This window comes from Trachemys scripta, chromosome 4 (assembly GCF_013100865.1).
Source record: "Trachemys scripta elegans isolate TJP31775 chromosome 4, CAS_Tse_1.0, whole genome shotgun sequence".
NCBI classification, from domain to species: Eukaryota; Metazoa; Chordata; order Testudines; family Emydidae; genus Trachemys; species Trachemys scripta.
This window is the reverse complement of record NC_048301.1, coordinates 110,618,891-110,642,339: the sequence shown is the minus strand read 5'-3', so window position 1 is coordinate 110,642,339 and position 23,449 is coordinate 110,618,891. Positions and strand designations below refer to the sequence as shown.

Here is a 23,449-nt window from a genome sequence, read left to right as displayed (position 1 = left end):
TCTTGGTTTGTTGATGTGTGCTGTTAAGCAATGGCTGCTTCAGCTTCAGCAGTGGCTGCATTTCAGTGCTGGGTGAGGTGGTCTCTCGGTAATTTAAAGCTGTTTAAGTGTGTTGGAATGTTAGGCCTTGTCTACACTACGAGAGTAGTTCGAATTTACTTGCATCGAATTTTTGGAATCGATATTGCAAAGTCGAACGTCTGTGTCCACACTAAGGACAGTAATTCGACTTTGTGAGTCCACACTAACGGTGAAAGCGTCGACATTCGAAGCAGTGCACTGTGGTCAGCTATCCCACAGTTCCCGCAGTCCCCTCTGCCCATTGGAATTCTGGGTGTAGCCGGCAATGCCTTCTGGGTAACAAAATGTGTCGAGGGTGCTTTTGGGTAACTGTCGTCATCCGTCCATCACTCCCGCCCTCCCTCCCTGAAAGCGCCGGCGGGAAATCAGTTCGCGCACTTTTCCAGTCATTGACAGCGCGGATGCCACAGCACTGCGAGCATGGAGCACGCTGCGACCATCGCTGCAGTTGTGGCCGCTCTCAACGCCTCGCAGCTTATCATACAGGTTGCCCTGAGGCAGATGCAGAAAAGTCAGGCGAGGAGGCTACGGCACCGCGGTGATGTCCTGAAGTCTGAGAGTAGCACAGACCTCTCAGAAAGCAGGGGACCCAGCGCCGAGGACATCACGATGGCAATGGGTCATGTTGATGCCGTGGAACGGCGATTCTGGGCACGGGAAACAAGCACTGAGTGGTGGGACCGCATAGTGCTGCAGGTCTGGGATGAATCCCAGTGGCTGCGAAACTTTCGCATGCGGAAGGGAACTTTCCTGGAACTTTGTGAGTTGCTGTCCCCTGCCCTGAAGCGCAATGACACCCGGTTGCGAGCTGCACTGAGTGTACAGAAGCGAGTGGCCATAGCCCTCTGGAAGCTTGCAACGCCAGACAGCTACCGGTCAGTCGCGAACCAGTTCGGGGTGGGCAAATCTACCGTGGGGGTTGTTGTGATGCAAGTAGCCAAGGCAATCGTTGATGTACTGCTGCCAAAGGTAGTGACCCTGGGAAACGTGGAGGCGATCATAGATGGCTTCGCAGCGATGGGATTCCCAAACTGCGGTGGGGCCATAGATGGAACTCACATCCCTATTCTGGCACCGGACCACCAAGCCACCCAGTACATTAACCGAAAGGGCTATTTTTCCATGGTGCTGCAAGCACTGGTGGACCACAGGGGACGTTTTACCAACATCTACGTGGGATGGCCGGGCAAGGTTCATGACGCTCGTGTTTTCAGGAACTCTGGTCTGTTTAGACGGCTGCAACAAGGTATTTACTTCCCGGACCACAAAATAACTGTTGGGGATGTGGAGATGCCTATAGTCATCCTCGGGGACCCAGCCTACCCGCTAATGCCCTGGCTCATGAAGCCCTATACTGGCGCCCTGGACACTGAAAAAGAACTCTTCAACTACCGGCTGAGCAAGTGCAGAATGGTGGTGGAGTGTGCTTTTGGACGTCTCAAGGGGAGATGGAGAAGCTTACTGACTCGCTGTGATCTCAGCGAAACCAATATCCCCATTGTTATAGCAGCTTGCTGTGTGCTCCACAATCTCTGTGAGAGCAAGGGGGAGACCTTTATGGCGGGGTGGGAGGTTGATGAAAATAGCCTGGCTGCTGATTACGCTCAGCCAGACAGCCGGGCGATTAGAAGAGACCTGCGGGAAGCGCTGTGCATCCGGGAGGCTTTGAAAGCAAAGTTCCTGAGTGAGCAGGGTAACCTGTGACTTTTAAGTTTGTGTACAGAGAAGCTGAACCTGCCCCCGTTTCTTTACCCAGTTAATGTTGACTATCCTACCCAGTTACATACCCCCTTCACCCCCTTCCAACACACGTTTCGAAATAAAAATAGTTCTACTTTGTTAATGCACACCGTTTTTTTTAATACTGTTTTCGCGGGAATTTTTTAAAACTGGGACGCAGACTGTGGTGCGGAGCGGGTGTAGTGTAGTGACGCGAATGAAGCTTCTAAACTCAAGGATTGACGGGCTCCGCTGCGGTGGGATGGTTGTTTCAACGGAGCCTGTCACCCCTCCTGATCGGGACTGTGTGTATGGGGGGGCTATGTGACTTTGTGGCAGGGGGAGGACGATTACAGATCCCCTGCTGCATGGCTCTGTGATCCTGCATAAGGACTGCCGCTTAAGATCTGTAACTGCCCTCCCCCGCCACAAAGTCACAGAGCAACCCACCCCCCACCACATAACATGAAAACAACCTCCCAGACTAACCAGGGTAACTAGTCACTGCATCACTGCACTGTGTATGTGCCCTGCTGCTGTGCCTGCCCCCGCCTATGTACCCTGCCAAAGGTGACTGTCCTGTCCAATTACCAACCCCCTTTCCCCTCCTCCTCCAAAAGAACATGATTGAAACAGTAGTTAACATGAACGTATTTTTTATTATCAACTACACATGGAACTGGGAGGTGAAACTTGGACGGGGGCTTGTGTCAGGCGGGAAGGAAAGAACTTTTCAAGTTTTGGGGAATGAGAGCCTTCTGCTACTAGAGCTCTCTGCAGGGGTGGAGTGAGAGTTAGCAGGGACTCTGCCGCCTCTCCTTCTTTGCACTTTGGGTGAGGTGGGTATGGGACTTGGTGGCGGGGGAGGGCGGTTAGAGATGGACTGCAGCGGGGCTCTGTCCCCTGCCTCCGTTCCTGCAGAACATCCACAAGGCGCCGGAGCGTGTCTGTTTGCTCCCTCAGTAGTCCAAGCAGCGTTTGAGTCGCCTGCTGGTCTTCCTGCCGCCACCTCTCCTCCCGATCCATGTTTGCTTGCTGCATTTGGGTCAATTTCTCCCGCCACTGGGTCTGCTGTGCTGCCTGGGCTTGGGAACAGGCCATAAGTTCAGAGAACATGTCCTCCCGTGTCCTCTTCTTCCTATGCCTAATCTTCGCTAGCCTCTGGGAGTGTGATGCCAGGCTAGGTTGTGAGACAGTCGCAGATGTGGCTGTGGGAATGGGAAAAAGGGAGTGAATTCCTCAGAAAGATAAATGTAGTTGTGAACCAAGAACATAGTCTTTCTCTGTGAACAAGACCATGCACAGCACCTATCACATGCGCACTCAGCACAAGGTCGAATTCTCGGCCTTCGCATTCAGTGCCTGGGGTCTTCCACAGCACATTTGAGAAGCGGGGCAGCACAACGGAATTTCTGTTGCAGGCAGACATGGTAAGCCGTAGACTTGTGGCAGTTTAAAACTTTTATATTACCACTGGCCTCATTTCACATTTAAAGCAATGTCAGTACCTGCTGCCAGCAATCCGGCAAGCGGGAACTCTGCCCCTGTCCCACCCCCTCGCGGCTGTCCCCAGGAACGATCCCTTTCGGCAGCCCCTCTCCCGCCTCCACCGCGTGGCTGCAAACCAGCGGTTACAGTTCTGTAAAGGAACGAGCAAGCAGTCCCAACACTAACATTCCCCTACCTAATTCAAAGCAGGTCACCATGGGCGACATCACCCTGATGAGGATCTCTGACAGCGAGAGAGAGAGAATGCTCCGGGAAAGCCTCCAAAGACCAGGGCCGTATGCCGCCCTGCTGTGCAGAGCAATGATTCCCGAGTACTTGATAGTCTCGTGGCGCGGCAACGTGTCGTACTTCGGAGGACCCAATAAGGCCGCTCTCCCCAGGAACCTCATGCAACGGCTTTCCAATTACCTCCAGGAGAGCTTCATCGAGATGTCCCGGGAGGATTACTGCTCTATCCCTGCACATATAGACCGCATTTTACTCTAGCTGCAGTAGCAGGGACTAAACAGTAGAGCGGCTTGGGCAGGACAATCACGGAAAACCGGACATTGCTAGATTTTTTTTCAAAACTTGCACTGCCCATGACTGAACCGTTAAGTGCCTAGGGCAAAGTAATCATGAACAACCCATTCTTTTAATTGTTAATATTCCTGTTCTGTTAAAAATAAATGTTTAGATGTTTACAACACTTACTGGCTGATCCTTCCCCAGATTCTGTGTCCGGGGTAACGGCTGGGGACGCTTCGTAGGGGATCTCTGTAAGGGTGATGAAGAGATCCTGGCTGTCGGGGAAATCAGCGTTGTGAGCGCTGCCGACTGCCTCGTCCTCCTTATCTCCTTCCTCATCTTCCCCGTCCGCTAACATGTCCGAGGAACCGGCCGTGGACAATATCCCATCCTCAGAGTCCACGGTCAGTGGTGGGGTAGTGGTGGCGGCCGCACCGAGGATGGAATGCAGTGCCTCATAGAAACGGGATGTCTGGGGATGGGATCCGGAGCGTCCGTTTGCCTCTTTGGTCTTCTGGTAGCCTTGTCTCAGCTCCTTGATTTTCACGCGGCACTGCGTTGCATCCCGGCTGTATCCTCTCTCTGACATGTCTTTTGAGATCTTCTCATAGATCTTTGCATTCCGTTTCTTGGAGCGCAGCTCAGAAAGCACGGACTCATCGCCCCACACAGCGATGAGATCCAATACTTCCCGATCAGTCCATGCTGGGGCCCTCTTTCTATTCACAGACTGCACGGCCATCACTGCTGGAGAGCTCTGCATCGTTGCCAGTGCTGCTGTGATCGCCACGATGTCCAGACAGGAAATGAGATTCAAACTGGCCAGACAGGAAAAGGAATTCAAATTCAAATTTTCCCGGGGCTTTTCCTGTGTGGCTGGTCAGAGCATCCGAGCTCGTACTGCTGTCCAGAGCGTCAACAGAGTGGTGCACTGTGGGATAGCTCCCGGAGCTATTAGCGTCGATTTCCATCCACACCTAGCCTAATTCGACATGGCCATGTCGAATTTAGCACTACTCCCCTCGTCGGGGAGGAGTACAGAAGTCGAATTAAAGAGACCTCTATGTCGAACTAAATAGCATCGCAGTGTGGACGGGTGCAGGGTTAATTCGATGTAATGGCGCTAACTTCGACATAAACGCCTAGTGTAGACCAGGCCTTAGACTTCTTTCTTTAGAAACCCTCAAGAAATTTTTTTTTGGGGGGTCGGGGGGGAACGCTTAAAGGAGAGGGTCCCTGGTACGCTCTTGTGCATAGTTCATGAAAGGCAACATGGTGTGAAGGAATGAACAGAGGACTGAGGGTCAGGAACTCCACAGTTCTAATTGCAGGTTTGCCATTCATTTGCTGAAGAAGCTAGGACAAGTCATTTCACCTCTTTGAACTTGTCTGGACTTAAATTTTTCTCAAATATCCTACCTGTACTACCACCCTACGTAGCCAAGAGGTTAAGGAGCAGAAGCATTAGAGAGGCACTGCAATTGCTCCTGACTATTGCAATAGAGAACAATACCAAAGTATCCTTTCCTGCCTGGCCCAAACAGTTTGCCAGGGTTCTTGGGCAGCAGAAAAAAATGGGAAGAAATAAATTTGAGGGTCAGTGGCCGAAAATGGCTGCTGCAATCTGACTACGTAAAAAAAAAAAAAAAAACCACCTCTACAAGTGCATACCACTGTCACAAAGGAGACAAAAAGAGCTTCATCTCCGCTCCAGGGACAACAAAGTTGCACCTTCCTAGATGGTCTCGGTCATATGTGCAGCATGACACACAGTGCATGTGTATCTTCAAGTTGCATCTGTTCAGTGTTGTGAATTTTGTTAAGGAGTTAGTTATGGGTTGGATCTGATTACCTGTCTGAAAAGCAAGTTAATCTTCAAAATTCAAGGCTGTAGCTGTGTGTGGTGTTTGTCCCCTTGTGCCTAAGTACATCTCTTGTAGCCTTAATTTGAGGAGCCTCAGATTACTGCATCTCCTATGTAGCAGCTCAGGCGCAGTGTGCGGGATCAGCTAAGTAAGGCTGTATTGGGTAGGCTTAGACTTGGTACTACAGTAACTCCTCGCTTAACGTTGTAGTTATGTTCCTGAAAAAATGCTACTTTAAGCGAAACGATTTTAAGTGAATCTAATTTCCCCATATGAATTAATGTAAATTTGGGGCGGGGGGGGGGGTGGCAGTTAGATTCCAGGGAATTTTTTTCTGCCTGACAAAAGATTGTGTGTGTGTGTGTGTGTGTGTGTGCGCGCGCACACACACACTCTTCAATACTGTACACAGCAATGATGATGAAGAAGCTTGGTTGAGGAGGAGCAGCACATAACACTGTGGGAAGGGACAGCTGAACGGCCTGCTGGGTGGCTGCTGCTCAGGGAACTTAGGGGAGGGGGGAGCTGATAGGAGGGCCGCCAGTCCACCCTGGTTCCAAGCCCCCACGAGCTAGCTCCAACAGGCTGCTCTTTTTGCAAGCAGTGGACAAAGTAGGCGGCTGCCAAACATTATAAGGGAGCATTGCGCAACTTTAAACGAGCATGTTCTCTAGTTGATCAGCAACTTAACGAAACAACGTTAACGGGGACGACTTTAAGTGAGGAGTTACTGTACTAGGTTTTGAAGAATTAAATCAACCTAGACCTTTATTTTATATTTCTTTTGCATTTAATTTCATTTGATTTTTTGCAAGCACCATTCACCCATAAAACTAAAATTCATCCCAGCTCTGTTCTAACATATTTGGAGGAAAGTGGGTGATCTGTTTGTTCATATGCTCACAGACTTCTTGTTTGCCTCCTAAAGAGAGAGGTTCATCAAACTTTCTTAATGACCTCCACTGCTTATGCTAATCATAATTGTCCCACTGTTACCTTGTGCCCCACCTGTCCGTTGTGTTACACATGAATGGTAAGCTTTTGGCACAGGGCCATCTTTTTGTGGTTTGTATGGTGCATAGCACAAATGGGCTACAATCTCTGAGTTGGGCCTCTCGGTGCTTCTGTAATATGAAAAGTAATCATGAAAATTCCCAGAGACTGTTAGCACACAGGGGAACAGAACAGAACAGAACTTGAGAGTCTGCACTCTATAGGGTTCTATTCCTCATTTTGCCACTGGCTTGCTGCCAGACCTTGAGCATCACTTATGCTCTCATTTAGCAGAACACTTGGGTGCATGCTTTAGGGTTTGCCTATACGCGTAAGTTCGGTATAAAAAATAACTGTTAGACTGATGCAAATCCTTATGTGGATGCTTACCTCAGTTTAGCTTCCACTGTGTCCAAACAGGGGTAACACTGGTCTAGCTAAATCTGGTTTTAAATTGATTTAAGTTAAACCAGTGCAACTTCTGTGTGTAGACCAGGACATCTCATTAATTCAGTAGGATTTAAGCATGTGCTTTGCTGAATCCTGGCCTCCATCCCTTTCACTTGAATAACAGGATAAACTTTCCCCCACCTCCTCTCTTTTTGTAAAATGCTTTCATAGTCCGAGTGTAAGCACCACAAAAGTACAAAGTATTATTTTCAGGATTTATTCTGTGCTTGTACATGTTGAAAGATTTTAACTGTAGCTCTTCTGAATCCTAGCTCATGTTTACTTTGTTTTCCACTGCAGGCCCAATAAATTCCTCCTGCCAGCAAGAATGCAGTTAGGAGTGCATGCATTGTGAGTTTCCACCATCAAAAGGATTTTTGAGTCCATCTGGACCCACTCAGAACTGCTGTGGAACAAGTCCAAGGGGAGAGGGAAGTCCAACAGGAACTGGGTACACACACATGAATAGGTGTTTGGGTTGAAATTCATCCCTAATGGAGGAGAGGGGATTAATAGTTTTGTATGAGTGTTAGTAAAGGCATACTGGTTGCAGAGAAGTAATTTGGGGGGGCCTGTGCATCAAGTCCAGGAAGCCATTAGAATGACTCCTGTGACATTCATCTGAGCTGCTTGCACTATATCCCAGCTTCTCAGTTTGCCTCAAGCCCAGAATGCTATTTAAACGTAGTGGGTGTTTTTTAGGTATTAAAAACACAAGGAAAGTAGAACAGTCTTTCCTAGAAGTTTCTAAAACTGCTTTAATGATCCTTTGGCTAGATCTGTGCTTTCATATCGAAGGTAGGCATTGAACTGGATTTTGAGAGAGACCTGGCTTTAATGCCCTCCTCTGCCACAAACACACTGACTTCCTGTGCCTCAGTTCCCCATCTGTAAAATGGGGATCCTGTCTCGTCTATTTAGATAAGCTCTTTGTGGCAGAGACTGTGTCTTATGGGTATGTGCAGCGCCTAGCGCAATGGGGTCCCTCCCAATCTTGGTTGGGGCCTCTAATTGCAACTGTAATACAAATAATATTTTGCTCTAATTTTGTGAATGTGATCTGCAGTTGGGTGATATAATCACATCTAATGGCAAAGGAAAATTAGTTTTTTTTTTCTCTCATTAAATTTTTGTTCTCATAATTACCTTAACACCAATGGGAAGCTGCTGTCTTGACAGTGTAAGAATGCAAACTGGAGTGGGCTAGAAACACCTTGTGAGAAGGTGCAAGAACTGCTCTGAAGAGAGTATATGCTCCTCTCTGTCATGCATACACTTACTTGCTGTAACCCTTCCTGAGCCGAGGCTTTATTAGTAGCTTAAATAATAGAATAGAAACATCAGTCTAATCTTTCCTTTCAAGCATGGCTTTCCCAGGAGGGTTTTCCTGTCAGGGGCCCTCTCTATTGTAGTTTCTAGTGTCTTTTTACCTCAAGAAATGCTCTAGCATCATCTTAGATTCAACCAGGATTTACTAGAATCATCTCTCAGCATGGATTAATAGTAATTTCTCTGAATCTTTATGTAGGGGTCTAGCACCCTGGCTTAACAGAGAAGCCACATATTTCTCTTTAGGTTCTTAGAAAGCATGACCTTAATACATGCTTATATTGAAAAGCTTGATGCCCTAGTTGTAGTTGCTAATAATTAAAAAGTAGTCTTTGAATTCTGTCTGTGCACATGTTTCCATGTGATAAATCCCTTTGCAGGACTGAGCTCTTATTTAATACACTTTATTATCTGACTAATTCTGAGAAAAGGAGGCAGACAATTAAAATTCACAAGAAGCGGAGATGACAGTTGTGCTATGTTCATGACTATGGGAGTGTGAGTACATGTATAATCTGTTTTTCTTATATGTAATAAGAAACCAAATCTTATAACTAATCAGTGAAGATATTTCCATTTCCCCTAAAGTTACACAAGTGAATATCTGGAGGGGAAAAATCAATCGGTTGTTGCTTCCATTGGAGATAGCTGTTGAAAGCTTATTCGTAGGTGATCAAATGGTCCCTTCCGGCCTTAAATCTATGAACCTTTCTGTACCACTTTGTTAGTATAATTAGTTGGGCGTTGCTGTTGAGGTTACTCAGACCGACTTGCTCTGAACGATTACACGCAAGTTTAATTTTTGTATTTGTTTGGTAAAAAATCTTATTCAGTAAGGCTCATAAGAGTGTCAGGTGTGTGAATATTTTTCATTCTGTTCTGAGCAGGTACCTTTTTTTTTCTTAAAAGATTAGTATATGGATCTGTGAGTATTATCTGGAAAATCATTCATTCTCTCTCTCCAGCAGGGCTTTGTTTCAGAATTCAGGGGTATCATTAACTTGAAAAAACGAAAACAAAATAACTTCTTGCTCATCCATCTAGGTAACATGCTGAATCGCTTCTACGAAAATCTGGGATCATCTTTTAAAGGAGCAGACTCCCTCCATCCTTGAATTATTTTTTTTTTTTTTTTTGGTCCCCTTAAGTCCTTCTTGTAAATTAATCCTGATTATTGCCTGCATGAAGTGTGCAAAACCTATTTCATCTTCTCAGTCTGTTGATATTGATGCTTTGATGGTCTGTGTCTCAGTATATTGCTCCATTTCAGTGATGGATGTGATGCAGCTGGGTTATAATGTCCTTTTAGGATTATATAGTACCTTTCATCATGAAGGATCCCCAAGTATTTTTCACACATGGAAATGGCTTCACTTTCAACTTACAAGCAGCCACTTCAGTGATGTATCACAAGCAGATATTTAGTTGTCTACAGCAACACCATACAACTTTTTGGGACAAGAAATCCAAATAACTACTGTAACCCACCCAGTGCCATCTTTATTTGTATAGGTTCCGAGTCAGGACAGCATCTGAATATATGTATAATGCTGTCATGATGGTCAGTCTGATTCAGATATTTGCTCTGTGTAGTACTTAGTGGTCTGGGACAGAAAGAGGTAAGGCCTTGGAGTAAATTTTAGACTTTTTATTTGCAGTGGGTGGTGTTTGGTCAACTGGTGTATGAGGTTCTGTATTCGGACCTTTGCTATCGTTGGGATTCATAGGGATTGATGCAATTTTGAATTCTGTGTCCATGGGGAAGCAATAGTTACAGAAGGACTTTAGAAAGGAAACACATGAGAAAATGTGGATGTAACTTTTTTTAAATTTCATACCTTTTGCTTGTAAGACTGGTTTATTTGTTAGAAAAATTTATGTCAGAAGCCTCTGCTTAAGGAAACTTCAATTACTGGGAGAGGAAATGAATTGCTTCTGCCGTTAGTGTTATTGCATCAGTGAGGGCAAGACGGGCCCATTCCTAATGAAGACTGTATTTTGGAAATTGAGTTTTTTCTCTGTAAACTTTCTCTCCTGTGAGATGTAATTGGTTGATAAAACGTTTCTTTTTTGATTAAATTCATTTTTTATTTAATCTAGTAGCTACTTGGTTACAAGATATTTATGTATTGTTTAACTTTGGAAGATGCTTGGAAAACAGCTGGTCTCTGCAATTTGAAACCTACTAGGTGTTCACTAAAGGTGTTCATTCAGCTCTCCGTTAATTAACTTTCCTATGCAGTAAAGCAGTGCTCCGGGGAAGCAGGGCTGCGCACTCCAGTGGATCAAAGCAAGTTCGATATAGCGCGGTTTCACCTATAACGTGGTACGTTTTTTTTGGCTCCCGAGGACAGCGTTATATCGGGGTAGAGATGTATTATACTTACATTTAGTGTATCGTGTATATAGGGCACTATAAACAAGTCATTGTCTGTGTGAAATTTCAGTTTGTACTGACTTTGCTAATGTGTTTTATGTAGCCTGTTGTAAAACTAGGCAAATATCTAGATGAGTTGATGTACCCCCTAAAAGACTCCTCTGTACCCCCAGGGGTACACGTACCTCTGGTTGAGGACCACTGGCAGTAAACCATGCTTCTCATACTTTTACAGCAAAAGAGGAGAGGCAAGCAGCATTTTCGCAGGACGGATCTGTGCAGGAAGCCAACATAATATGCATCCAAAAGTCCCTTTAGGTGCTGGGTCCCGGTTTAGCATGTGATAAGCATCCCAAAGTGAAGCCTCTCAGCACAGCTCCCAGAAAAGCAGTTCCACGTGTACATCTGTGTAGCTAGCACTAAAGAGTTATTTAGGGCAGTGTTTGCAACACTGTGTGTCTGTGTGTGCGCTTGTGGAAGCCTGGCAGAGGAATGCACATGTACTGTGCAGGCAACTAGGCACAGAAATAGGTGCACATGACACACTTGAAACTTATGTAAATATACACACCATTACCTTCGCTATGCAAATATGGAGGGAGCTACATTCAGTGGCACCTTTGCATTATTTTCTGTTTAAAACCACATGAGCAGCCTCTATATTGGCTGGTCAGCAGCAGCTCTGACTGAGCATTGTTAAATTTAATTACGATTTGCATGGTAGGCGTAAGCCTTGAAATTAAGGCAATGTAAGCGATCTGCATGAAAGCCTTTGCCCATGCATGGCTGAATTAGAACAACTAACTGAGCAACAATTTAAAAGAGCTAAGTGTGTATAGCTTGATTTCATTTTTAAGAGTTAAGGTATAGATCTCTCATTAGAGAAGTTTCTAAATGAGAAATATTCAGTCAACTCCAGAATTTCTACTTTTACACTTTAAACTCTGTAGCTGATGTTCATTACAGCAGTGTTTCTATGTGGGGAATAACTGGATCTTCAACTTACACAAAAAATCAAACTGTTTGCTTTATTGGTTTTGTAAAATACCACATGCTGCTTGTATCTGGTACACTTGGCTGGTTCACATCTTCCACTGTTTGGATGGTGTATATAAAGGGAATTCATTGTAATTTGTCTCAAATTAGGCTCTCGAGCTCAGATGAGTTTGAGGTCAGGCTTCAAGTTTGATTGAAATTGGTGGGAAAGGGGCTACCCCTTTAAGATTTAGGTGGGCATAGTCTGGCGTTGCAGGAGGATGCCCATGCAATATCAGGATGGTGATCTCTAGTACCATATGATGTCCAAAGCTGCTGGTTGCTTGATAGATGGAAGCTGGAAGCAGTAATGCTTGGAGCTTACACAATTCTGTGGGAGGGGATATTCAAGAGAGTGAGTACAGAGATCCAGATACAGCCAATCTGGTGCTTCAGATCACTGCCTTGGGGAGGTGTGCCCCAGGGATGAAGGGAGGGGAGGAGGAAGGCGGTGCACAGGCCTTGTTGGGGCATGGGAAAGGGATGGGGGCTCATCTCAGTTGTTGAGTAGCTCAGCCATTTTTTGGCTCCAGGAAGGTGAATAGAAGAGAGAAATGCGCATACAAATATACAGCATGTACAAAAAGCCAAGACTTAGACAAATGGGCTACAAACAGTTTTACTGGTGACAAATTGTCTGATGTTGCAGTTGTTAAGATGTGGGAAGGAACAGCTTTCTATTCCAACCTATTGGTGCCAAAGGATTTGTTGAGCAGTATTCCAGGTTTAATTCCCTTTCAGTCGGTTGTCATAATAAATAACATGGTGTGAACATCTAATCCTTGCTGCAGGGCACTTATTCTGTTGTGTGCTCTGCCCCAGCAGTTACTTAATAACGCAATGCAGACACTTGAAGTGCAGAGCTCCTGTAAATTGTCTGAAGCCTACAAGAAATACCTAGCACCGAGGAGGAGGCTGTTATAGGTGGCTGAGTGTACATTGACCGAGAGCTAGAAGTGATGCCTTCTATGACACATACCTCAGTTCCTCCACAGTTTCATATAGAACTTAATTTTTTCAGTGAAGGTCTTTTCATTTATTATTAGTGACATCTGCCTGTGAGATCTTCCCTCTAAATACAGTGTACCATTTCATGTCTGCCACACTACTACAGCCCCCTGGAGCTGAGCCACTGGGCCGGAGGCAGGGACACAGAATCCATCTGCCATTCCAAGGGCATACAGGGCCTGCCTAGAGGTTGCCAGGTGTCTGGTTTTCAACCAGAAAGTCCGGTAGAAAAGGAGACTTGACAGGGTCCGGTCACCTGAGTAACTGTCCACAATCTGTTACCCCGCTGGGCACTGTTCCCTCTAGTTTTTCCCACACATGTGCAGAATGAACTTTGTGCACAACAATATAGAGGTGATGTGTGACACATCACCTCCATATTGGTGCACATAACCAAATTCATGTGGTGGGGGTAGGGCCGAGGGGCTCAGGGCTGGGGCAGAGGATTGGGGGGGGGGGGGGGGGCGCTGGGGGGGGAGGGGGGGAGGGGGGGGGAGGTTGGGGGGGCAGGGGGGGTGGGTTCTGGGGTGGGGTTGGGAATGAGGGGTTTGGGGTGCAGGCTGTCTGGGGGCTATGCTGGGGAGAGAAGACTCCCTTCCCACCTCCCCACCCCCCAGCTGTCTCCCCTGCAGCAGCACCTGGTCTGGGGGGGGAGGGAGAAGCGCCTCTCCCCCGGCCGTGGCAGGTCTGTGCTGGGGCTGGCGGGGAGACATGCCCCGCCCTGCTGTGGCCCTGAGTCCCTTCCCTCCCCATCGCGCCCTTGAGCCTCTGCATGGGGCTTAATAGGCAGCTGCGTGGCCGTGCAGCATAGAGGGAACTTAACCGCTGGGAGGGCAGGAAGAACAGCTGCTGCTGGAGCCGGAGAAGCACTTTAGGGCCCTACCAAATTCACCATCCACTTTGGTCAATTTCACAATCATACGATTTTAAAAATAGTAAATTTCATGATTTCAGCTATTTAAATCTGAAATTTCATGGTGTTGTAATTATAAGGATCCTGACCCAAAGAGGAATTGTGGGGGGGTTGTAACGTAGGGGGGGGGGTGTTGCAGTACTGCTACCCTTACTTCTGTGCTGGTGGCGGCGGCGCTGCCTTTAGAACTGGGTGGCTGCTGGCCAGGAGCCCAGTTCAGAAGGCAGAGCTGCCTCTAGTAGCAGCGCAGAAGTAAGGATGGCATGGTGTGGTATTGCCGCCCTGACATCTGCGCTTCTGCCTGCAGAGCTGGACCCTCAGTCAGCAGCCGCCATGCTCTGGCCGCCTAGCTCTGAAGGCAGCGCAAAAGTAAGAGTGGCAATACCACAACCTCCCCCAAAAATTACCTTGCAATCCCCATGCAACTCCCTTTTGGGTTGGGATCCCCAATTTGGGAAACGCTGGCCTCCCCCATGAAATCTGTATAGTGTAGGATAAAAGCACATAAAAGACCAGATTTCATGGGGGGAGACCAGATTTGATGGCCGTGAATTTTGGTAGGGCCCTACCCATAGCACAGTGCTGTGGAGATACTGGGCTGCTCTAGAGTAGCTCAGTGAGACTGGTGCAAATTACAGAAGCCCCAAGGGTACTGTAATTTATGAGAAGGGCCATTTGGGCCCATGGAACAGCCCAGGAGCCAGAGGATGTCTAAAGGTGTCATAAAGTGCAGAAACTCTACCTACATTAGCATTTTTGTTAAAGTTTCTCTCTCAGATCTTAGCAAACACCAGTTCCTGGTCATCCACTAGGACTGCCCTGTGCTCTAGATCTCCAGGGTGTGTTAAGCTTCTGGAGCCTGAATGGAGTCCAGTCACTCTTGAGGTCCCTCCGTGCACACTCAGAGCTCAGATCTTCTATGAGTGTTGGAATTCACTGTCCAACCTTCTAGCCCCACTGGGCGCAGCACTGACCCTTCAGACTCCCCAGTACTTGAATCCACCCTTCTCCCAGAGAGGGTGTGAAGCTTCTGGTTTAGTTTAATTCTCTCAGGGGCACGTGGCAGTTGTGAAGCAGTCCACACACTTTGTACAGTCTGTTATGTTCTTTATATTTAATTGTGTGAAGCACAGGAGAGTGCAAATCACACTGTTAACCCATAGGATAAATATACCCCAGTATTATGAGGGTGAGGAAGTTAGATTTGGACATACTAACTAGCTCGGCGGGCTACACACACACAAAACAATAAATGTCCCTAAATGCAATGTCCCTCATTCGCTTACCCTTCCCTTGGGAGATCATCTGTGTTTAGGCAGGCAGGGTCTTTCACCCCCTTACCTATCCTTATCTTCCTCTAGTGCAAGATGGCTTTCACTCCCAGTCTCTCCCCTGCACCTCAGTTCTTTATAGACTCCTGCTGGGGTCACCAACTTCTTTTTTTTTTTTTCTTTTTTCTTTTTTCCCCCTCCTCCTAAGCCAGGTCTACACTACAAATTTACATTAGATTTTAAATGCATGAAAAATACAATCCTGTTGCAACACCCAAGTATCTTTAACAGTTAATACGTTTTCAGTAATTGACTAGATGTATAAAAACAGCAGGGTAAAATGATGATTGATAAAACTTACTGTTGGAATTTATGTGAAACTGCAATGTACTGCAAATTAATACTTCTCTAAAAGGCTTGGTTTTACTACCATCGTAAGAAAATGAGAAGACGGAAGGTCCTAGCCAGAGGCAAAGATTTTTAGCAAGACTACAAGAATAATTAGGTGAGGCCTGCTGACCTACATTCAGTCTTCCCCAGTGGTAAGAAATGCACTCAGTTTGAACAGTAATGATCAGATGTCAGATTTTGTAGGACTTTGAGTCATCCTTTCCCAGGGTCTACTCTAAATATAGAGCTGGCAGTGTTGCCAACTCTCATGATTTTGTCATGAGTCTCATGGTAATTATTGTTTTCCTTAAAGCCCCAGGTCCTGGAGTCAAGCGGATATGTAATGATATCCGCTCCATTCTTAAAGAAAAAATAAGTTTCTAGTAGGGCTCTCAAGCAATTAAAAAATTAATCGCAATTAATCACGTGATTAAATAGAATACATTTATTTAATATTTTTGGATGTTTTCTACATTTTCAAATACGTTGATTTCAATTACAACACAGAATACAATGTGTACAGTGCTCACTATATTTTTTATTACAAATATTTGCACTGTAAAAAACAAAAGAAATAATATTTTTTAGTTCCCCCATACAAGTACTGTATTGCAATCTTTGTTGTGAAAGTGTAACTTACAAATGTTGATGGTTTTTGTTACATAACTGCACTCAAAAACAAAATAATGTAAAATTTTAGTACCTGCAAGTCCACTCAGTCCTACTTCAGCCAATCACTCAGACAAACAAGTTTGATTACAATTTGCAGGAGATAATGCTACCCACTTCTTGTTTACAATGTCACCTGAAAGTGAGAGCAGGCATTCACATGGCATGGTTGTAGCCAGCGTCACAAGATATTTACGTACCAGATGCGCTAAAGATTCATATGTCCCCTCATGCTTCAATCACCATTCCATAGGACATACGTCCATGCTGATGATGGATTCGCTCGATAACGATTCAAAGCAGTGTGGACCGACACTTGTTCATTTTCATCATCTGAGTCGGATGCCACCAGCAGAAGGTTGATTTTTCTTTTCTGGTGATTTGGGTTCTGTAACTTTCTCATCAGAGTGTTGCTCTTTTAAGACTTCTAAAAGCATGCTCCACACCTCGTCCTTCTCAGATTTTTGGATGGCACTTTAGATTCTTAAACCTTGGGTCAACAGCTGTAGCTATTTTTAGAAATCTCACATTGGTACCTTCTTTGCGTTTTTTGTCAAATCTGGTGTGAGTGTGTTCTTAAAATGACCATGTGCTGGGTCATCATCCGAGACTGCTAAAACATGAAATACATGGCAGAATACAGGTAAAACAGAGCAGGGAACATACAGTTCTCCCCCACGGAGTTCAGTCACATATTTGATTAACGCATTATTTTTTTAACGAGCATCATCAGCATGGAAGTATGTCCTTTGGAATGGTGGCTGAAGCATGAAGGGGCATACGAATGTTTAGTGCATCTGGCACGTAAATATTTTGCAAAACCAGCTACAAAAGTGCCATGCGAATGCCTGTGCTCACTTTCAGGTGATGTTGTAAATAAGAAGCAGGCAGCCGTGTCCCCGTAAATGTAAACAGACTTTTTTGTCTTAGCGATTGGCTGAACAAGAAGTAGGACTGAGTGAACTTGTAGGCTCTAAAGTTTTACATTGTTTTGTTTATTTGCACTGTAAAAATGATAAAGTGAGCATGTACACTTTGTATTCCGTTATAATATAAATCAATATATTTGAAAATGTAGAAAAATATCCAAAAATATTTAATAATTTTCAATTGTTGTTCTATTGTTTAACAGTGCAATTAATTACGATTAATTTTTTGAGTTAATTGCGTGAGTTAACTGCAGTTAATCAACAGCCATAGTTTCTAGTCCTTGTGGGTGTGGAGAGCTTCAAAATGTAACCCCAGTGCATCCTATAGCCTCAAAGCAGAAGGCAAATTAAAAAGAACACCAAATCCATTATTTTTACATAATCTCATGATTTTGTTGAGGTTCTCTGGTCATGCATAGATCGAAAAACAATTTTTGCATGGTTTGCCAACTACTGGACAAAGCACCTCTTTCAAATGTAACTACTATGCTCCCAGCACAGACTGACCACTTGCCAGTGCTGGGCATAGTGTTGACCTTGGGATACAAGTATAAACCCCAGATAACCGTAAGGAACCACTTGCACTCTGGATGAGAGAGCTGGAAAGGCTGAAACTTATTACCCAGGAGCCAGGGGAGATGAGCTTTTAAAATGGTACAATAGGTCTCTGGTTTTGTTTAAATGAATTTAATACTGCTCAGTTGACATCCCTAAAGATTGAAGTCCTCTAGTTCAGTAGTTTTCAATCTTCTTTTCATTTGTGGGCCCCTAAAAAATTTGAAATGGAGGTGTGGACCCCATTGGAAATCTTAGGCATGCTCTGCCAACCACAGGTTGAAAACCACTGCTCTAGTTATTAAAGAGCACCTACAAAATTTTGGTATCAGCAGTGCAAGCTTCCTCCATTGCTGTCCTGCTAGTGTGCCTTGCTTTCCACCTGTCTTTAAGGCTCAGAGAACTATCTTTCTATCCCCATTCACTCCTTGGCCTTTCACTGTGACTGCTGATACAAATTGTACACAGTACAAATTGTGAAGCGATCTACTGGCATCTGGAGTAGGAATACTACAGTATTCCATGTCAATGGCTTTTGATGGCCTACAAGGACTTCTGGTCTCTTTCAAGCTAGGCCAGGCTTGAGCTGGTGACCTAGAATGGGAAAGAAGGTTACCAATCACCTAAGACAAACAGTCTCCTAAAAAATATCTCTGGAGTTTCCTTTGACAAACTTGCTTGGGGATTTTTAATTATTTTCTCGAGGAAGACTTTTGTGAGGCAAAGAGATTTCATAGCCACTGAATATCTTCCTCACGTGATGCTATCTTAAAAGGACTATGGTGGTGGCTCTTGGTTTTCAGTAGTCAACTACAGGGTGGGAAGAGACCTCACAGTATGTTTGTTCTGATAGTGAATAAGTGTTGCAATGTATGGGACTCTGTTTATGATTCTCCGAGCTGCATGTTAGGCTTTTCCCCATAAAGCAGGTGTAGAAATGTTGCTACGGAATATGTGGGATTTCATCGCTGCCTGGCTGCGTTTAACCTTCCTAGCCCTTTTCTATTTCCATGTGTGCAGACATTACAGCTGCAGCCTGGATGCTGGGCAGTAGGTGATGTTTGCCACACTGAAAGCGCACAGGATGCATTAATGCAAACTATGCCTCTTTTTCTAATTATCCCTAGTTTCCCTTCAGCTAGACCCATTCCAGCTGTCATGTTCCTGCTTCTCTGCAACATGATGTTATGGCCCTGAAGGGCGAAATGTACGGTGACCTTTTCAAAACAGCATGACATCTCTGAGTAGGCATAGCTGAAGAAATTAAAGCACCGTTCTCTGTTTTAAGACAGACATTTCTTTATAATGGGTACTACTTTCAGTAAGGTTTTCCGTTGGTTCATTCTTGTAATTGTTGTTCCTGTGGAGTTTTTGTTATCCTTGCATAGACTGTGTCATAGAATCATAGAATATCAGGGTTGGAAGGGACCTCAGGAGGTCATCTAGTCCAACCCCCTGCTCAAAGCAGGACCAATTCCCAACTAAATCATCCCAGCCAGGGCTTTGTCAAGCCGGGCCTTAAAAACCTCCAAGGAAGGAGACTCCACCACCTCCCTAGGTAACGCATTCCAGTGCTTCACCACCCTCCTAGTGAAATAGTGTTTCCTAATATCCAACCTAGACCTCCCCCACTGCAACTTGAGACCATTGCTCCTCGTTCTGTCATCTGCCAACACTGAGAACAGCCGAGCTCCATCCTCTTTGGAACCTCCCTTCAGGTAGTTGAAGGCTGCTATCAAATCCCCCCTCATTCTTCTCTTCTGGAGATTTAAACAATCCCAGTTCCCTCAGCCTCTCCTCATAAGTCATGTGCTCCAGACCCCTAACCATTTTTGTTGCCCTCCGCTGGACTCTTTCCAATTTTTCCACATCCTTCTTGTAGTGTGGGGCCCAAAACTGGACACAGTACTCCAGATGAGGCCTCACCAATGTCAAATAAAGGGGAACGTTCACGTTCCTCGATCTACTGGCAATGCCCCTACTTATACAGCCCAAAATGCCGTTAGCCTTCTTGGCAACAAGAACACACTGTTGACTCATATCCAGCTTCTCGTCCACTGTGACCCCTAGGTCCTTTTCTGCAGAACCGCTACCTAGCCATTCGGTCCCTAGTCTGTAGCAGTGCATGGGATTCTTCCGTCCTAAGTGCAGGACTCTGCACTTGTCCTTGTTGAACCTCATCAGGTTGTTTTTTTTTTTGTTGTTTTTTTTTTGTACCAATCCTCTAATTTGTCTAGGTCCCTCTGTATCCGATCCCTACCCTCCAGTGTATTTACCACTTCTCCCAGTTTAGTGTCATCTGCAAACTTGCTGAGAGTGCAGTCCACACCCATCTTCCAGATCATTAATAAAGATATTAAACAAAACTGGCCCCAAGACCGACCCTTGGGGCACTCCACTTGAAACCGGCTGCCAACTAGACATGGAGCCATTGATCACTACCCGTTGAGCCCGACGATCTAGCCAGCTTTCTATCCACCTTACAGTCCATCCAACCCATACTTCTTTAACTTGCTGGCAAGAATACTTTGGGAGACTGTATCAAAAGCTTTGCTAAAGTCAAGGAATAACACATCACTGCTTTCCCCTCATCCACAGAGCCAGTTATCTCATCATAGAAGGCAATTAGGTTAGGCACGACTTCCCCTTGGTGAATCCATGCTGACTGTTCCTGATCTCTTTCCTCTCCTCTAAGTGTTTCATAATTGATTCCTTGAGGACCTGCTCCATGATTTTTCCAGGGACTGAGGCGTCAGCATAGCTAGGCTGGCATAGCTCCCTAGTGTAGATACAGTGTACGCCAACAGGAATTTTTCTGCCAGTGGAGGAATGCCACCTCCCCAATAACATTAATTAAGTACTCTTCTCTCAGGAGAGCTGTGTCTACTCTGTTTTTTTTGTTGGCATGGCTATGTTGCTAGGGGGTGTGGCTTTTTTGCATGTCTGGTTGATATAGCTATGTCTGTATAAATTTTAACTGTGTAGACCATGCCAAAATGAAATCCCAAAGGATTGTCGTTGTCCCAGAGAGTGAATCTGTGCTGTTGCTCATCTCTACTCCAAGCTCAAAACTGAGGCTGGACCTGCCTCATTGGTCTTGTGAGTCTTACTAACATAATCATGAATCTGATGCTTGGCGATTTTCATCTTGACGCTCTGCACTGGCTGCCAAACTCTGCCCTCGTGCAGCTCCCTGCAGAAGACAAATAGCTTTGCTTCATCTACTCCCCTTACAGCAACCTAAAGTGAGACAGTGGGGCTGGAGCAGAGGAAGGGTTGCAGATCCTTTTGCATAATACACTTTGGTTTGGTATGGTGAGAAAGGGAAAGAGAATCTATCTGAAATATTCCATAGAAGGGGGTTTTATACTGTGCACATCACTATCGTATCTGAGCACCTTCTGCATAAAATCATTAGCAAGGGCCAGCTCCTTAGTAGAGGTCATTGTGTTTCTGACACTTTTGGGGTCTACTGAGGGTAGGAGTTGTGGTTTAATTTGGAGGGGGGTAAGGGATTGAAGTGTGTGTCAGTGTTCTTAAGACAAAATCTTTCAGTACGACTGAAAAGAAAATATCCATGGGGTAAACAGGGGGGAGTGCTAAAATCTTGACACACATCATGGTGAATTTCCATTTTCAATAAGTTTTCAGCCCTTGTTGTTGCAAAGACAGGTGTGAAAATGTTAAGACTTGCTAGGTTGAAAGCTTGTCCCTAATCTTTTCATAAAGATCACAGGTTATTTAAGGTCACTTCCCTGCACTCACCCTCCCTTCCACCCCAGATCTTGCTGTTGGGTCTTTGTAGCTCATGTCTGGAGATCTCTAGATTCTTGGGTGGGCTCAAAGCTGTTACAGCTGGAAATAGCATTCCACCATATTACTGCCCATCTTCAGACCCCAAATTACTTGTGCGATTGTCCAAATAAAGTTTATATGTACAGACCCAAGCACAAGTATCTGGCATCCCCTCTACTGTAGCAGGAGGAGGTATGCAAATAGATACAGGTATATTTAAATAACACGCCTTGTGTGTGTGTGTGTGTGTGTGTGTGTATTATATAATCAATGTTTATGTGTGAATTTGAGGAGTACCCTACAGAATCCTTTTGTTAATCCTCCCAAGATTGCAGGGGCCAGTCCTGTAAGTGATGGTGTGATCACAGTATATAGGCCTTCCCGACACAGATCCCAGCAACTACTAGATGTATTTCCCTTCTAAGAGCATGGTGCAGCCACAGTCCTCTTGCTACCCTGCTCTTTCCGTATGGTGGTGGAATCCATAGAGCAGTTCACTGTGGTAGATTTTCCCTCCCACCCCCATGAGCTGAATAGACTGCAGCATATAAAATGCAGTCCAGTCCCATTAAGGAGGGTAAAACATTCAAAGATTGTGAAACTGTGAATTCCATTCTGTCAGCTTTGTTGCTGGGTAAATATAGGAAAGAGAGAAGAAGGGGGCATAAATTCATCAAGTGACACTAGAAAGATCCCTGTACCTGGGATGTGTCTATCTTGTAGACTACTCTGCCCTCCCCCACTGCTCAGGATTGCTCATAGTAGGATAACTGGAACAGTGTGTGGGGAGATTGAGATATGCAGCCTTTTACCTCCAGCTCAGTGGTCTGTGTACAGTCAAAGTGTATAAGGACCATGGCTGTTTCCTCCAGCCACCTGCTCTGTTTGCTTAAACCGGTGTCCATGTCGTATAAGCTATCCCTGGTACTAATTGTGACACCCTTGTTGGCATCTTTAGCAGAGCCCAATGAATGAATGGGCGCCTAAGCTGGCCTTGTGCCTTGCTTCTAGAGCTGGTCCTTCAAGGTCTGGTTCTGAGCGGGATGAAGGAAGCATTTGCAGCTGCTTCTGCCTGTGTAGTTCCTCTAGTGAGGATAAAGGGCTTGTCTATGTGCAGGGTGATACTGGCTTAACTGACAGCAATTTCAAACAGTGCAGACGCTGTGTGAAGTCTCTTATATTGGTTTGAACCAGGCTTATTTTGGTTTAGCTATTTAGGGTTAAGCTAACCCGAAATAAGCCACTCTTTAACTTAAGAGGATCCACACAGGGGTTTGCATTGAATTGTTCCAGATTTGTGTATAAACCACTCCAAAAACGGGCCTAATTTTCTGTTGCCTTCCTGTTTGTGCATTCGCCGACCCTGGTGGGAGGGATAGCTCAGTGGTTTGAGCATTGGCCTCCTAAACCCAAGGTTGTGAGTTCAAGCCTTGAGGGGGCCATGTAGGGATCTGGGGCAAAAAATCTGTCTGGGGATTGGTCCTGCTTTGAGCAGGGGGTTTGGACTAGTTGACCTCTTGAGGTCCCTTCCAACCCTGATATTCTGTAGCAGAAAGGGAATGTGAAACACCAATAAATCAGAAGGTAGCAGTTTATAGGCACTTTGTGCCGCTGTACACGGCTGTGTAAGGCGCAAAGCGTTAGTGAATTAGACCCAAATAGTTTAATTTCCAGGTTTACCAGTTTGCATCTACAATGAGAATTAAATTCACTTTAGAAATGGGGGGAGGGAAGGATTGTGGAAGACAAAGGGGCGGGTAAGAATTGATAATACACACACAATCTTTAAACTAGTTTGGCTAGCCCATGTATGCTGATACAATTTACAGACTATGCAGGGATTGGAGAACTTTTTTCTTTGCTACAAAGAATCTATAGCTGGATGAAAAGTATCTAGATGTCAACAAGGATTCATAGGTAGGGCCCTACCAAATTCACAGCCATGAAAAATTCATCACAGACCATGAAATCTGGTCTTTTGTGTGCTTTTATCCTATACTATACAAATTTCATTGGGGAGACTAGCGTTTATCAAATTGGGGGTCCTGACCCAA

General features: G+C 45.3%; 1 protein-coding gene across 2 annotated transcripts in view; it reads left to right on the top strand.

Annotated features, from left to right (window-relative positions):
* Nucleotides 1-23,449, top strand: part of C4H11orf24 (chromosome 4 C11orf24 homolog) — a 71,171-nt gene that overhangs the window by 8,102 nt on the left and 39,620 nt on the right. Inside the window, exon 2 of one of the 2 annotated variants that reach the window (XM_034770365.1) lies at nt 7,425-7,475. The exons of the other annotated variant lie outside the window; for it this stretch is intronic. The gene's annotated coding sequence lies outside the window, so the exon portion shown is untranslated. The remainder of the gene's footprint in view (nt 1-7,424; nt 7,476-23,449) is intronic. 2 annotated transcript variants of the gene reach the window in all.